The sequence below is a fragment of the Anser anser genome (assembly GCF_964211835.1).
Source record: "Anser anser genome assembly, chromosome: 14".
NCBI classification, from domain to species: domain Eukaryota; kingdom Metazoa; phylum Chordata; class Aves; order Anseriformes; family Anatidae; genus Anser; species Anser anser.
In genome coordinates, this window is record NC_139735.1 from 19,769,167 (window position 1) to 19,783,229 (window position 14,063).

At 46.0% G+C, this 14,063-nt stretch overlaps 1 protein-coding gene across 9 annotated transcripts in view; it reads right to left on the minus strand.

Moving 5' to 3' along the window:
- The window catches only part of HTR4 (5-hydroxytryptamine receptor 4), a 166,512-nt gene that overhangs the window by 68,184 nt on the left and 84,265 nt on the right, over positions 1-14,063 (minus strand). The gene's annotated exons all lie outside the window — the stretch shown is intronic.

The following is a 14,063-nucleotide window of genomic DNA, read 5'->3' on the forward strand; positions in this document are numbered from 1 at the left end:
ACATGCAAACACAATGTTAGACATATTTTAAATCTGCATTTCTACAAATATCTTGTTAAATGTTCTTTTTTTGTTTGGTTTGGTTTTTTTAAGATTTTTTTTTTGGAGTCTTCAAAAGAGGAAGGTAATAAACAATGTGCAATGAGTAGCATTCATAAAATGTTTTTATTACCAAATTTTTGAGTCACTTTTCTTTTTAGGCTATTTCTAATTATATATCCAGAACAAAAGGCACCCCAAACTTCCACCTGCCTGTGTCACTTTCCACAGTACATCAGAGTGGTGAGAACGGGTGTTTGTTCATAGCATCAGGTGTGTCTAGAAATAAACCAGCATTAGGAGCAGCACTCGGCACTAATTCTGCAAGGAGATTCCTTCACCGTGCACAGAGCTGGCACTCGGCACCCAGGATTAATGCTGTGAGATTGTTCACGTCATTGAAAAATTGAACTGTTATTCTGTTTTAGTTTGACTTCCTCTGGGGTCATGTTTTATTTACTAAATCCAATCCAGGCTTTTACACTTTATCTCACTGAATTCTCCTGATTTTGGCAAAGCTCAAAAAGATTAGAGGCTGTGCTGCAGTCCCATCCCCAGTGCCTGTGCTATCTTAATAGGCGTCTCAGCTCGTGCCTGCACTGCAGAGCACCCCTTTAATCACAATTTCTGGTTTTGTCCCCGGTGCCACCTTCAGTCTGACTTTTTTTGCCCGCTGCCAGTTGCACTGTTGGGTCAGATCACAGCCCACTGAGCCTGAACTCATCATATGCAGTATGAACACCATCTCAGGAATTCATGAGTTTTAAAGTTTTACAAGGAAATGCATTTGGGTATAGACTCATCCAGAAGGGTGAGGATGTTTATGAGCAAATAAGAAAGAAGAAAGGAGATGCCCTGGCCTCACACTAGCCTCATGGAAACACACAGCACCAGGCAGACCTACACAGGATAGAAAACAAGTTCAATTATCCAGCTATAATGAGAAAGAGGTCTGACACAACTGCATACCCTAACTTCAGAAATGTACGTCCATATGCCAAGCAGTGCTTTCTCCCCCATGAGAGCACACATAGCTTTTAATTCAGGATAATCTCATGAATTAAAACCAGAAGCTTAAAAAAGGTCACATAGCATGGACAGATGGGTGTATCCCACCTCCCTGCAGAGTTTTCAGGCAAAAAGTCCCCGAGTGCTGCCAGCCCCGTGTCTCTCTGGATGTTCCTGGTGTATTCCACCCAGGTAGAGGTGGCTTGGAGCGAAGGGAACCCAGTAAGACAGTGGGTTTTGTCTTGTGTTAGGTGAATGGTCGCGGCCCAGGTGGTAAATGTGAGGCAAAGGCATGGCTGCTTCTTTCGCCCTAATGGTTTTTGGTGCTAACGTCAGTGAATCCAGTCCTGCTTAATGGAGAAAGGTCGCCGGGGTGGTGTTGACAGGGTCAGCCACAGCCATGGATCTGCATTCAGCAAGACACTTATTTTTGTGCAAGGCAATTACAGATGCTAAGATAGAAGAAAGGCAAAATCAAGAGCAGGTTTTATTCAGCATCTGAGAGTTTACATTTAATTAGGGAGAGTTGTCTCCTGGACTTAACACAACTTCAGTGAGGGCAATTAAGGCTCCAAGAGGCCTCCTGGGAAACTAGCAGCTCTAGGCAAATGCTGGTACATTCAGAAATGGTGACAAGGCTCTGTCAGAACTAAGTATGGATTTCCCAGCTTTTGCTGGAAATGTTGCTTCCCACTGCCCTGGGTCATTAGTTCTTGGACAACTCTTGAAATGAGTGGGTTTTGTGTCTGCAGTTCTTATAATTACACTCAGTTGTTGCAGGCAATTTGCCTACGTTGATCCAGTCCGCCTCCTCCTATCTGATGGAAGAAAATCCCCATCTGCCAAAAGGATCTGCCTCATCCATCATTCCATCCCTGACGGTGGCCTGTAGGAAATGAAATGCCTACGTGCATATAGCGGTACCTCCCTCGCGTGCTCTCTCATGCTGCAAAGGTCTGTCTGTCACAGCGGTTTGTGTTAAATAGCTCTAGGTGAGATCCTCTGGTCTGTCTTTTGAACTCTCAGAACAGCAAATACTGCCTCTGGGCAGCTTTCTTCCACCTAGTAGTAACATGCTCGATGCAAAATCAAGTACATGGCATCAGTTTCCGTGCCTTCTGTCACCAATGACTGCCCTAAACTCATACATAGATGCTTTCCTCAAAACTAAAGGTAATTGGCATCCAGGTCCTTATTCCAACACCCAGATCCCAAGGCACTCTACAGAACTGGTCACTAGCCATATGACGGCTCCTAGGAAAGGACATCATCATTCTTTCCCCAACTAGAATTCACTCCCCCATTCGTCCATCTCCATCTGATCTGAAATCTCTCCTTTCCCCAGAAGAAATGTCTGGAGATTTGGGGAGGCAGGAAGGTTGGGGTGCCGCCAGACGGACGTGCACGGCAGCAACATGTTTTGGAGAAGGCCCAGCAGGATGCCCAAGGCGATTCTCTTCTGCTGGGGGCACAGACAGCTCTGGGCCCGCCGTCTCCCTCCTCGTGCAGACAGATGTTGTATTGCTGGGGAAGAGCAGGCACAAGCCAGCACTGGTACTGCGAGCACAACCGACCGCCAGAGCCTTCATTAATAACGTTCAGCAGAAGGCTCCACAAAAATTAGAGGGATGAGGAAAAGAAGTGACTTCAAAGGTCAGGTCTCAGCCCCAGGCCTGCTGGCTGTGTACAGGGCAGGATGAAAAGCTGGCGAACAATGGGGACGCTGGGATCAAAAGCACCTTCATCGAGCTGTAATTGTACCTTTCTAAACAGAGCCCTCACAATGGGCTGACATCACTCTGTGGATGTGAAACAAAACATCACACCACACTGAATAGCTCCCTACAAAAGGTGTTCCTTTTCCTCCAGGGCAGCACACAAATGCTGGCAGAGTGGTGGAGAGGAGGAGGATGGTTCCGTTTATACAGAGCCAGGCAGACAGATTCATATTTTGTCTTATCTAGCTTTGCCCATCCGTCTGCTCTTATTAAACAATTCCCGTCTCCGGATTATTTGAGCACCTTGCATCTCCCCAGATTCTGCAGCGGGTACGGATGGGGAGAGCCAACTCCATCGTCCCAGGCCCTGCCAGCATGGGTTCAGCTGGCCTTCGTCCACCTCTCTGAGCAGTGCCTTGCGAGGGGACCTGGTGACTGAGCCTGCTGGATCATGTTTTGGGGGTCCCTGGGGTTTGGGGGTGCCCTGAGGCTGCCTGCTGGGACATCACTGTCATTCATCATCCCCCACGCCTGCACCATTTGCACCAGTCTGGCTACAGTCCAGGGCCCTGAACAGAGGCAGGAGGCCAGAAACATGCCCTGACACGTGTCTGAGGGGCATTTGCTCTGACAACAGTTTCCGAAGTGTTTGGGAGATCTCTACAAAGAGTATTGCTCTCATGCCCCCTTGTATTGCTCCCCTGGGGAACATTAGACGCAGACATCACCAGGGGTGCAAGAAGGACGTTCGTCTGGGATATGTTCCTGCTCATCTGCCTTTTGAATAATCTATCATCAAGTATGAATATTTGTTAATTATTCAGTCTCAGTAATTCAAAGCTGTTAATAATGGAAGAAGCGGATATTGCTGTAAATTAAAATCAATGGTTTGCATAACATCTTTGATCAAATCTGAGTGCTCTGGCTTCCAAGCATGCTTCCCTGTTTAATAAAGAAGAGATTGATGGGTTTGCTGTTACAAGGAAATGAGATTCAGACAAAATGATTGTTGGTTAGTAGGAATATAGAAATCACTTAAGGAAAAAGGTGAAATACTGATGTGGAATGAATGCTTAAAACCCACATGGATATATTTAAAAGGCTGTTCTGTGTAGTCATTAATGTTTTTAAAAAAGGTGTAATTACTTTTTTTTCCAAGCTCAATTTCTACTTTCCTGTAAACACCCCACCTTCTCTATCTGACCTCTAGTGCTTTTGCATATTCTATGCAGCAATTAAACCGCACAGATCGGTCATGTTGGTAAGACTGCATATATTGCTCCTCTGGTATTCGTTACAAATCCCTGCCAGACCTCACTGCAACTGCAGCGGGACAAAGTCACCAATAAACAGCTGAAAGCACCTTGGGCATCTCACAGACACTGCTGTGGGTGTCAGAGAGAGAAAGGGAATGGGAGAGACGGAAAACGGGGCAAGGGTAGAATAAACAGGATTTCTCTTTTGGCGGCAGAGGAGTGCAGCTGAAACCCAGGGGGCATGGAGAACCATTTCCTAACTGGCAGGGAATAACTCTGCCTGCCAAGGTGACCTGGAGCATCTCCTGGAGGCAGCCAGGGACCTCCTGAGCACTTCAAAGCAAGGTGCACGTGTAATTCTCACTGATGAGGATTAAGAGCTCAGAGCAGTGAGTTTTACCAGGTGATCCTAGATTCCTCCTTTATTTACAGGGGCCTTAGGGGAAATGGGGAATACGCAGTGGAGTCAGACTGCTTACTCTTCACCCAAGCCATGGCTTTTCACTCTGTAACTCCAGGTGACGTGGTATTTCATGCAGGTCTTTAACTGCAAATAAGCTGTTATTTGCCTCTCCTCCTCTCTACTACCCTGATTATTCCCAGGCATAAAATCAGAGGCTGAGTGTTAAACACTTAAAAATGAAGATATGTTATTATATGAGTAAACCTAACAATCCATGTCTTAGTATGGAAACATGACAATAGGGAAGATATTATTTGATCTATGGCTTTCCAGCTGTTACCATATTCTATTCTACTACCACCTAAAAATATTAATCAGAAGTCAGCATTAATGTAGAAGCATATAATTTCTTACAACGCATTCAAATGTTTCACTGCCTTTGCTTCAGACTGTGCAGATGGCAAGACCACTCCTAACAGATTCAAATCAATTATGTACTTTTACTTCTGTTTTAGAAACAGATTGAAATTAATTAAAGTATTGACAAGCCACAAATAAGCAGTATTCCACATATCAAAATAACTCAGTCATGTGATTAGTTTGAGTGGTTCTTTTTTTTTTTTTTCTTTAACCAAATACATTGCAGCAGTGGGGTGGGTAGGAAAGGGTAATGTTTTTTTTTCCTTTTGTGCTGGTTTGAACCTCGAAAAAGTTGTGCAAACCAACTCGCTTTCACTGATGGTGTGGGACTTAAAAAGCACCAACTTACTGTGAATAGCAGCAGCTCAGGCAGGACCACAAACTACGAAACAAGGATTTCGGGTCACCTCCTGGACAAAGCCATTGAGAACGCCACTGAGCCCACACCTCCACTCCACATATCTCCTGCAGGCTGAATGCTAGAGTGCTTCAGAGAATTAGGTGTCTTAAGTAGCTGATAATACTGATTAAAATCAATTGTCAAGATGAAGCAAAGAAGACAGGCTATTTAAATGTTTTAAAAATTGCTGTGTGTGGGCTGTGCAGTCAATCAGGTACGTGCTAGGAGCGCTCCCATTCGGGGAGTAGGTGTGTGCTGGAGCTGCCAGACACTGCGGGACCTCGGTGGGTATCAAGCAATGCCAGAGCAGCAGCTCCAGCCCCACATACATCGCAGGGGCTGAGCCTGCCTGGGTTCGGGCTGGCCATCACGGCACAGGAGGCTCCAAGTAACGACCCCAGAGAAAACGAGCTTCCTGCTGACCCATGCAGTCTCCTTAGTTTCCACCAGCAGAAGTTCCTGCCTTTTCTGGAGGACATGTCTGGGGCTGAAAACTGATTCTGAACAACGTGATCCCTTGTTACGATCTGCAGACAGACAGAGGTCTAAGACCTTGAGAGCACAAGCAGCTTGCAAAGTTAATGGGAGCAGCATGCTGAGCCAGGGGATAAACCCCGACCTGGCGAGTCTCAGGGCACTGCCTACACCTCCTGGCCTCACCCCTTGCAGGGGAGCTGTGCTGGCACCCAGCAGCCACGTCCGTCCCTACTTCTCATCAAACGGAGGATGAAGAGCCAGGCTCTGCTCTTTCCCAATCAGCAGATCAAGCGTTACATAAGTTACACCCACGTAGGAAAGGATATTGCTGCAAGGCTGATACATGTAGGTACAATCCTTAAAAACCATTAGACTGTCACCTAAAATATAAGATAAAATTAACTTATTAAATTAGCGTTAGGTTAAGATCGTGGCATTTACATGAAGGAAAGGCAGCTGCTGCTATTGCTCTGTTTGTTATCCATTTACAAATACCGTAGGAGATCCCTTGTGCAAAGCACTGCACAAACACAAGCAATCACCAGACCTTGCACTGTGTTTGGTTCAGTACCTTCTATTTCCAGGCTTTCACATTTGACTCCCAGTGCTCCCTTCACATGCCAAATACTCCCCTTTTATCTTTACATGCACATAATAATGCTTTTCGGATATGCAGGGTCTACTTATCTCAATGAGGTTACCAAATACTGCTATGAGAAAGCAAGCCTGATTTAGGCACGGGCAGGAATTTAGGCACACTACAAAGTGTAGCAGAGATGTTGTAACAATCGTTTCTCCTTTGGAAATGCTGAATAAAACCAAAGATCAAACATGCCTTTAATCAGAAATTTCTTGATCAGTTCCTAACTAGAATTGCTCCTCAGATGTATGCCCACTGCCTCTGCCAAGCTACGCGTGTCAGTTTAATAAAGAATATAAATAAACCTGACTTTTGGCGTGTAGTCTATCTTAATAACATGATTATCCTCTATTTTCCAGATAAGTGGGTCTTGCCTATTCCTTGTCACATGGAAGTTGCAAACAGAGCAGGCTGAGTGTTCAAATGACAAATACAGCATAGCTATGCTCAGGAGACCTGATTCAGTGAAACTCTTTATTTTTCCAGTACTTTCAAGAAAGAGTGTTTGTAATTCTGTTACTGTGTAAAATCGTTTTAATTTTACAGAGGCATAAACAGCATTACCACTATTTCTATTGCATATGTGAATATCTCAAGCTTTAGTTTCAGTAGTTTAGAAACAAGGAGTAACTGGATGTATTTGATGCAGATCTACGATATAACCTCCTCTAGCATGGGAGTGGGTTGGGTAATGAAGGATCAGACTCTTGTTAAACATATTCTGAGTGTTCATGTTTCACATGCTCACAAAAATCCATGCAATGCTTCCTGCAATAACCAGGTGCAATACCGGCGTGCTCTAAGACTGACTGAGCAGAGCCTTCAACGGCGAGCTGCTGCTCCCGGGCTGAAAGCATTTGTTTGCCTGCCTTACTATTATTTCTGCCATTAAAACGAGAAAGTCTGTCCTATCCATACACGTTTCCCAAACATAACTCTTCATTGAGACACCATAATGGCAGCTCTTAGTATTTGCTGGCATTCCAGAACCAAGTTCTCATTTTCAGACCAGGAAAAGCCTTTGTTCCCATCTTTGCTGAAAGCCTGCAAGTTGCAAGACTTCCAAGTTAAATAGCATGAAAGTCTCTGTTTTACTCTTGGAAGCAATATCTGCACTCAGGGAAATATTGTTAAATGACAGCCGTTCAGTCAAGACTGGTGGAAGAGTCCTGGCATCAGGCTGTACATTGAAATACCCATGCTGCGTACTTCTCTCCCTGCTTACAGTTTACACCTTGGACAATAAAAGTCAAATACAGCTATTGGCTGTCTAGCTTCTAATATTTCCTGGACAGCGTCCCAGTTTCAAGAATCTAGAGAAATGAAAGAGTTTCTTGTTGTTACCCCTGCTAATGGAAGACTTGGCACAGATAAGATAATTCATTAATTTCTGGAATACATTTCATTTGAGAATGCCCCTGTGCTCAGCCACACGGTTCACTCATTCATTACAAGACGATGGCAGGAAGAAAATTTTACTTCTTCTTTTTGAGGACAACACAGGACTGTATGTCTCAATGAGATTTTTGAAGGCACAGCATGGTGCAGTTCATTTGTTCAGCTTCCAAGGTGCGTGCCCCTTCCTTCAAGTACTTGACTGAGTGATTGCCTTCTTTCTCCAGGAATTTGCGTGTCTCCTTGGTCCCTTCACCAGTGCCACAATTTCCAAGCTGCTCAGCAAGTTAGCTGTATCCTGACACAGAGCAGATCAGTCAGGTCGGATAAGTCGTCTTTGAGAAACCAGGCATTTCTAGCTCCACTGCCTCGCTGCGAGCTATACCATTAAGATCAGAGCTTGGTAATGCTGATTTCAGAGGTGGCAGCCATAGCCTTCCACCCCCAGAGCATGTGCTCATCAGCTGTTTTTGTATGAATCTCAATTTTGCATTTAGGCTCTGGATAGCACAAGACGTGGAAAGCCCTTGAATTGAGAGCAAAGCACTTAAATCTCTTGTTTTATTTAAATCCCATGGCTGCTGGTTGGCACCAAGTGTGGGCTCTAGTCACAGATCTGTGAACTTCAAACGAGCATTCAGCAACACAACTGGTTTCTTCCATAAATTGGGAGCAAAGCCAAGTTTAAGGAACTGCTCTTTGATCCCTAACGGGGTACTAGCTGCTGCCTCTCTGAGTTATCTCAAAGTTTTGAGGCAAAACAAGGAGAAAGAAGTAAGGTGTCTGCACCCAACACCTTAGATGCAGTGCCATTTCCCATGTGAAAGTGCAATGTTGCACTCAAATGTGAAAGGGACCAACCAAGACAAGAGGCACAAAGCTCAAAAAAGACAACAGGCTATGAACAACTTTATTTTATTTATTATTTTTTGTGGGTAATTTTTGCTGTGTTAGTAGGGAAACTGGCTCCCAACTCAGTGTCTGCAGCTCCCTGGCAGTGCCGAGCAGAAAGTAGTGAAGATGCTCCTCTGCACAGGGGTCTGCAATGCTGCTGACAACTTAATAGCACCTGAAAATCAAAGAGTCTTGAAAACCTTGATACAGTGATGTTTCTGGAAAGCTGGCTCAGTACACTTTCACTGAGGGCGAGTACTGAAAGCTGGTTTATGTTTTGTGATTAATTTTCTGGCCACTTGAACTTTGTTACTAACTTCAGTGGGTATTCCAGGTGAGGGACACTTAGCTAAATCAGCTTACAGCTTCTAGCTCCAATAAAAACTTCTGTGTTACAGTGTGTCTCCAAGGGCAGTTCTAAACAGATCCTCACAGTGCTGCAAGGAGACGGCACCAACAAGGGCTCTGAGCGCGGCTTATAGGGAAGAGTAAAAGCAATACAAAAACACAAGGTGCCTGAATTGGACTAGACCCAGATCTGCTGGGCTCAGGAAAGCATACTGAACAGTAGCTGAACTGCAAGGAATTAAAAAAAAACAAAAAAGCAAAACAAAAAACCATACCATGTTTCATTGTAGCTGCCAGCTCTGCCTGAGAATCACATCCCCATTACGGCCCATAAAAATGGAAATTGCAAATAATGGCGGTAATGGGACCGAATCTATCCCAGCTGCTTGGGAATGGAGAAATCACGTTCTTCCACTCCAGCATGACCCAAAATACAACAAAAACAGTTTAATCCCCAAGGAAGTAAGGCAGTCATTTTATTTTCCAGGGATCTCTACCAGCAAAGAAGAGGCTCATATCCCCATGCACAAGCCTCGTAGAGGTTTCTCCTGTGACGTCCTCTACTCACACTTGTCCTCCAAGCACCTGAGACTCCGTCTGAGGCTGCTCAGATACATCGAGCAGCTCCTGGTCAGCTTCCTCACTCCTCAGAGCTATCTGTACTGAGGACTTCTTGACCAAGTCAACACGAATTAGGCTTTTCTTGGCTATTTTCTCCTTTTGCCGGATTTATTTATTGTCCTATTAGACTCCCTGAGTAGACAGAGCCTGTTTCCAGAAAAGTCTTCAAGAAGTTCATGAGAAGAGCAAGCCCTGGACAGGTCTCCACGCTAATGTACTGACAGTGAGCGATGAGCTGGCCCATCACCACAGCCCCGTGATCTTACTGTGGAAATGAGGCTTTGGGAACAAGTAGCCTTTGTGTTTTCAGGTCCTGGCCTTTAAAACAAAGTGGGAAAAAAAAATTAAACATCAATAGCTACAAATCTGAAGATAAGGAGATGGAAAAACATCATCGGAGCTCCATAAGCCAACTGGGAGCTTGGATGATTTTCTAGATTAGGCGAAGGAACTGGGGACATGGTGAGTAATCTGTTTACACACATTGGACTGCTGTAACTGACTTTTAAAAATAACTCAGTTATCAGGACACGCTCTTGCCCAACACTATAATCACTGAAGTATGCTTTTACATCTATCTGGTGCCATGCTGGAGCAGTGACCCAGTATTCCCATAGGAAGAGCAGGCTGTGAAACTCACACAGCAAATGAACAAGCAGATACTGGGTGCCTTAACACATTGGGGGCTCTGGAAAAGCGAGGAAGATCTGTCCACCCTGGGCAGACAGACACCCTAGAAGAGACAGGATTGGAAAACAGCCGTGACATTCTCCCACTGCTCTCATGCCAGCACAAGCTCCTGCGCCCAGGGAGGGGAAAGGCCCTGCTTGGTTCCCTCTCTTTCCTGCACTCTGACCCATCAACAGATGGATAACCAACTATTTGAAAGTGCCCTGCCCACCCCATCCCATCCCTCAGCAGCAGCAAGCAGAGCCCTCTTCTTTCTCCTTTATTTCTCTCTCAGGTCAGCCACTGATTTATTTATCATCGGTATTCTAGCACAGAGCTGGAAACCTGGCTCCTGTCCCCAGCACCGCTGGCAAGTGCTGAGATTGTTCCTAAGGGCTTTTCTTACTTTTCTTCTTTCCTAAGGGCATCTTACTTATTTTTAACTTTCCAGATTTACCATTCTTCAGACAGGAGGAATAAGGGCATCCGGCACACGGATCAGATTATTGATCCAGGCACCACATCCTGGGAAGGACTTGAGTTACGTGAGGTCATGCTAAGCTTTAACCAACTGCAAGGAGAGCAGAACTGGATCAACTGCAAGAAGCCACCTGTAACAGGCAGACCCTTCACATCCTGTTCCTGTGCTCAGACACAGAGCAGTTCGGACCCCAGTTACTTGGGTTGTAGTGAGGGACAGAATCACAGAATCACACAGTGGTTCAGGTTGGAAGGAACGTTAAGATCATTTAATTCCTACCCCCTGCCATGTTCAGGGACACCATAAAAGTGCAAGAGCTGTGTGCCTCTTTGCAAGTCCTTTTGCAAACATGCCCCAGGCGTTCACAGCCTTACGGCACTTTATCTCCCCATCAGATGAGAAGGAGCCCTTTGCCTTGACACATTTTTTGGCATTCCCCCAGCTCTGATTTTTGTGTCTTTTTAAACCTGCCCTACACTGGATTCACCCTGAAACAGCTCAATGCTCCCTGAAAGCTTCAGCTCCCTATATTCCTGTCCATCAGATGCCAAAACTTGTGCTCAGAGAACAGCCTCATTTCATCGTGTTCTGCCTTTGGGAAGGCAGAGGAGAGGTGACGGCAAGTCCTAGGTTAACAGCTCAGATGGTGATGGAGGTTCAGGTCTATGGCTGTTTGCCAGGCCAGGGAACAATGAATGTGTTGTATGTATCACCACAGTAAGAGCAAACCAAACAGTGGAAAGGCTGCTCTCGGTAAGAGTTGGAGTACAGTCCTTATCTGCCCAGGAGATGCACTCTGCTCCAAGGTGATAGTCTATCAACATTTATCCCAACCCATAGCAGGCCTTAACTTCATAGCCAGTAAAATAGCAATAAACGTGTTTTGATATAGCATCTTTCATATTTGAGATACCATAAATGCTCTTCAGAAAGCAACAGAGGGCTCCTGCAGCCACAAACATTACCACAGCAGGGACCTGGAGCTGGTACCAGCTCACTGCAGTTCTGATTCCCAAAGCCGCATCCCAGAGCAAGATGTCTACCCGGGACATCAGGACAGTCTTCTGGCACTTTTCCATAAAACCAAAGGGAATTTTAACTGAGTGGAGAGTAAAAGCCATTGGGTCTCTGCCTACCAGCTTGCTAACCGCCCTTAGTTTTGACGCACAGCCCTGTTACAGTGACACACAGCCCCGCCGATACGACAGGCTGTGGCCCTGCGCCTCCTGCACAGCCCCGGGTTGGCAGCTGCCCCTCTCCAGACCCCTGCCCTCCTCTCCCAGGTTTGTCACTCACAGCCTCCAGCCATGGCTGGCTCCAGAACACCCAGAGATGGAGACAAACGGAGCTTTGCCAGCCTAACACTGAGGGTCAGGCCTGAAAACACAAGGAGAGAGTCCTGGCCCCAGGCAGTACTGCCTGCCTGCCTTTGCAGGGACTGGTGTGGGCAAAAAACAGCAGCAAGGGCAGGGCCATCCTCCTGCTGTCAGCAATCTGCAGCCTCCTAGAGCAACTGCCTGTCTTTGCCACCCCTAGAGCCAGGTCTGCCCTAGGAGATCCCAGGTTTTGGGACCGTTGAGCTGCCCTCTACACCCTCCTCCAAATCCCCACAGGTTGCCACCATGCACATGGATGCTGAAGCTAAAGAAAGGTTGTGCTGAAAGGCACCAAAAAGTTAATTTTTACATCCCAGCTCTTTGTCAAGGGCACTTTCATCTGTGCAGATTCCTCAGGGCACCCTCACAACAGCACAGAGTAACATCACAGCCGTGCATTATGGCCTTGCCTCCCTTCGGGGGAGCTCAGCACATGCAGACACGGTGCGCAGCCCCTGTGCACCCTCCGACAAACTTCACGGAGCAGATTCGTCTCCTTGCTCCACAGCTGCCACCCGGGAACGTGCTATTGATTTGCAGAAGCTGGAGCCATACTTAAAAATCCCGTTAATTAAGTGTCGGTGGAGGTGTTTGGAAAGACATTCTGAAAAATACAGTGCTATAAAGTGTTTCCCTAGAAACTGAGGAAAAAAGTGTTCAATAAAGAAAGTACTCGGGCTGCTAACAGCTATCATCCCTGCTGAGCAGTGCCTGGGCTGCGTGGGGGATTCAGCACAGAACTTTTCACAGGGCTTTTTTGGCTACTGAGAACTTTTAGTAAACCCTACAAAACCCCAAAAGTGCCCTTCTTTCAAATGGCTACTTATAAAATGGGCCATTTAATTCAATAGCATAGCATACGTCACCATATCTACAACTGATGTAAATCAAAAAAGTTCAGTTTTGCCTCATAAGGGATCTGCAGGGTTTTACTTTGTTGTTGGTGGGGGTTTTTTTGTTGTTTTTTTTTTTTCCTGGCATTTTGTTCTGCCTGCCATATCCTTAGAAGAAAATGTGATCTAATCCACACCAGTGTAGCAAGTGGAATAGGGCGCTGTATCACACGTATGTCACAGGATGAAAACCTTCAGCTGGCACTTATGTGCTCCACTGATCACACCGACCCTTTTTGGGGGACACAGGCAGGGAAGAGGGGGCTCTGTGTAAGTCTGCTCAGACAGCATGTCTGTCGCCACAGAAAAGCATGAGCAAATACCTTTCTGGACGGATGCAGTGGGTATTCGTTTAGATGTAGCCCTTAGTGATATAGTTTAGTGTAGGACTTGTTAGTGTTAGGACAGAGGTTGGACTAGATGATCTTGGAGGTCTCTTCCAACCTAGACGATTCTGTGATTCTGTGATTCTGTATTACAGACGGATTAGAGATGATATTCCCTTCGAAAGGGGACTAGGGAAAGAAGAGTGCTCTAAGCTGATTCTGGCCTATTTAGCCTGGTATTTCTCACCTAAACAGAAATGTGATCTGAGAGGCTGAGATAAACAATGATTTAATGACTCAAAGTGTAGAAGGTGGAAAAGTTTCGAGGAGAGCTTGTCTATATATAGGAATAAACACATTGCAACCTGCCTGAGGAATCCTAAACTCTCCGCTTTCCATGAATTCCCACTGACAAGGCGCTCAGACAGCACACAAACTTTTCTAAAACCTTCCCATTCCCTACATCCATTAAGGGAGATGCTCGTTTTGTTCCAGCCTCTCAGCACAGCCCCAGCTGCCCCGGACAGCCACCTGGGGCTCTGGCTTCTGCCCATCCCACCCCACATCGCTGCCAGTGCCCTAAGCAAGGGCAGCAGGGGACCGTGGGGACTTTGGGCACCCTCTGACCAGCACTGGAAGGCTCCAGGATGGGGACTTGCTCAAGCTCATCAGCATGGATCTTCACGGAGGTCAGCTGCT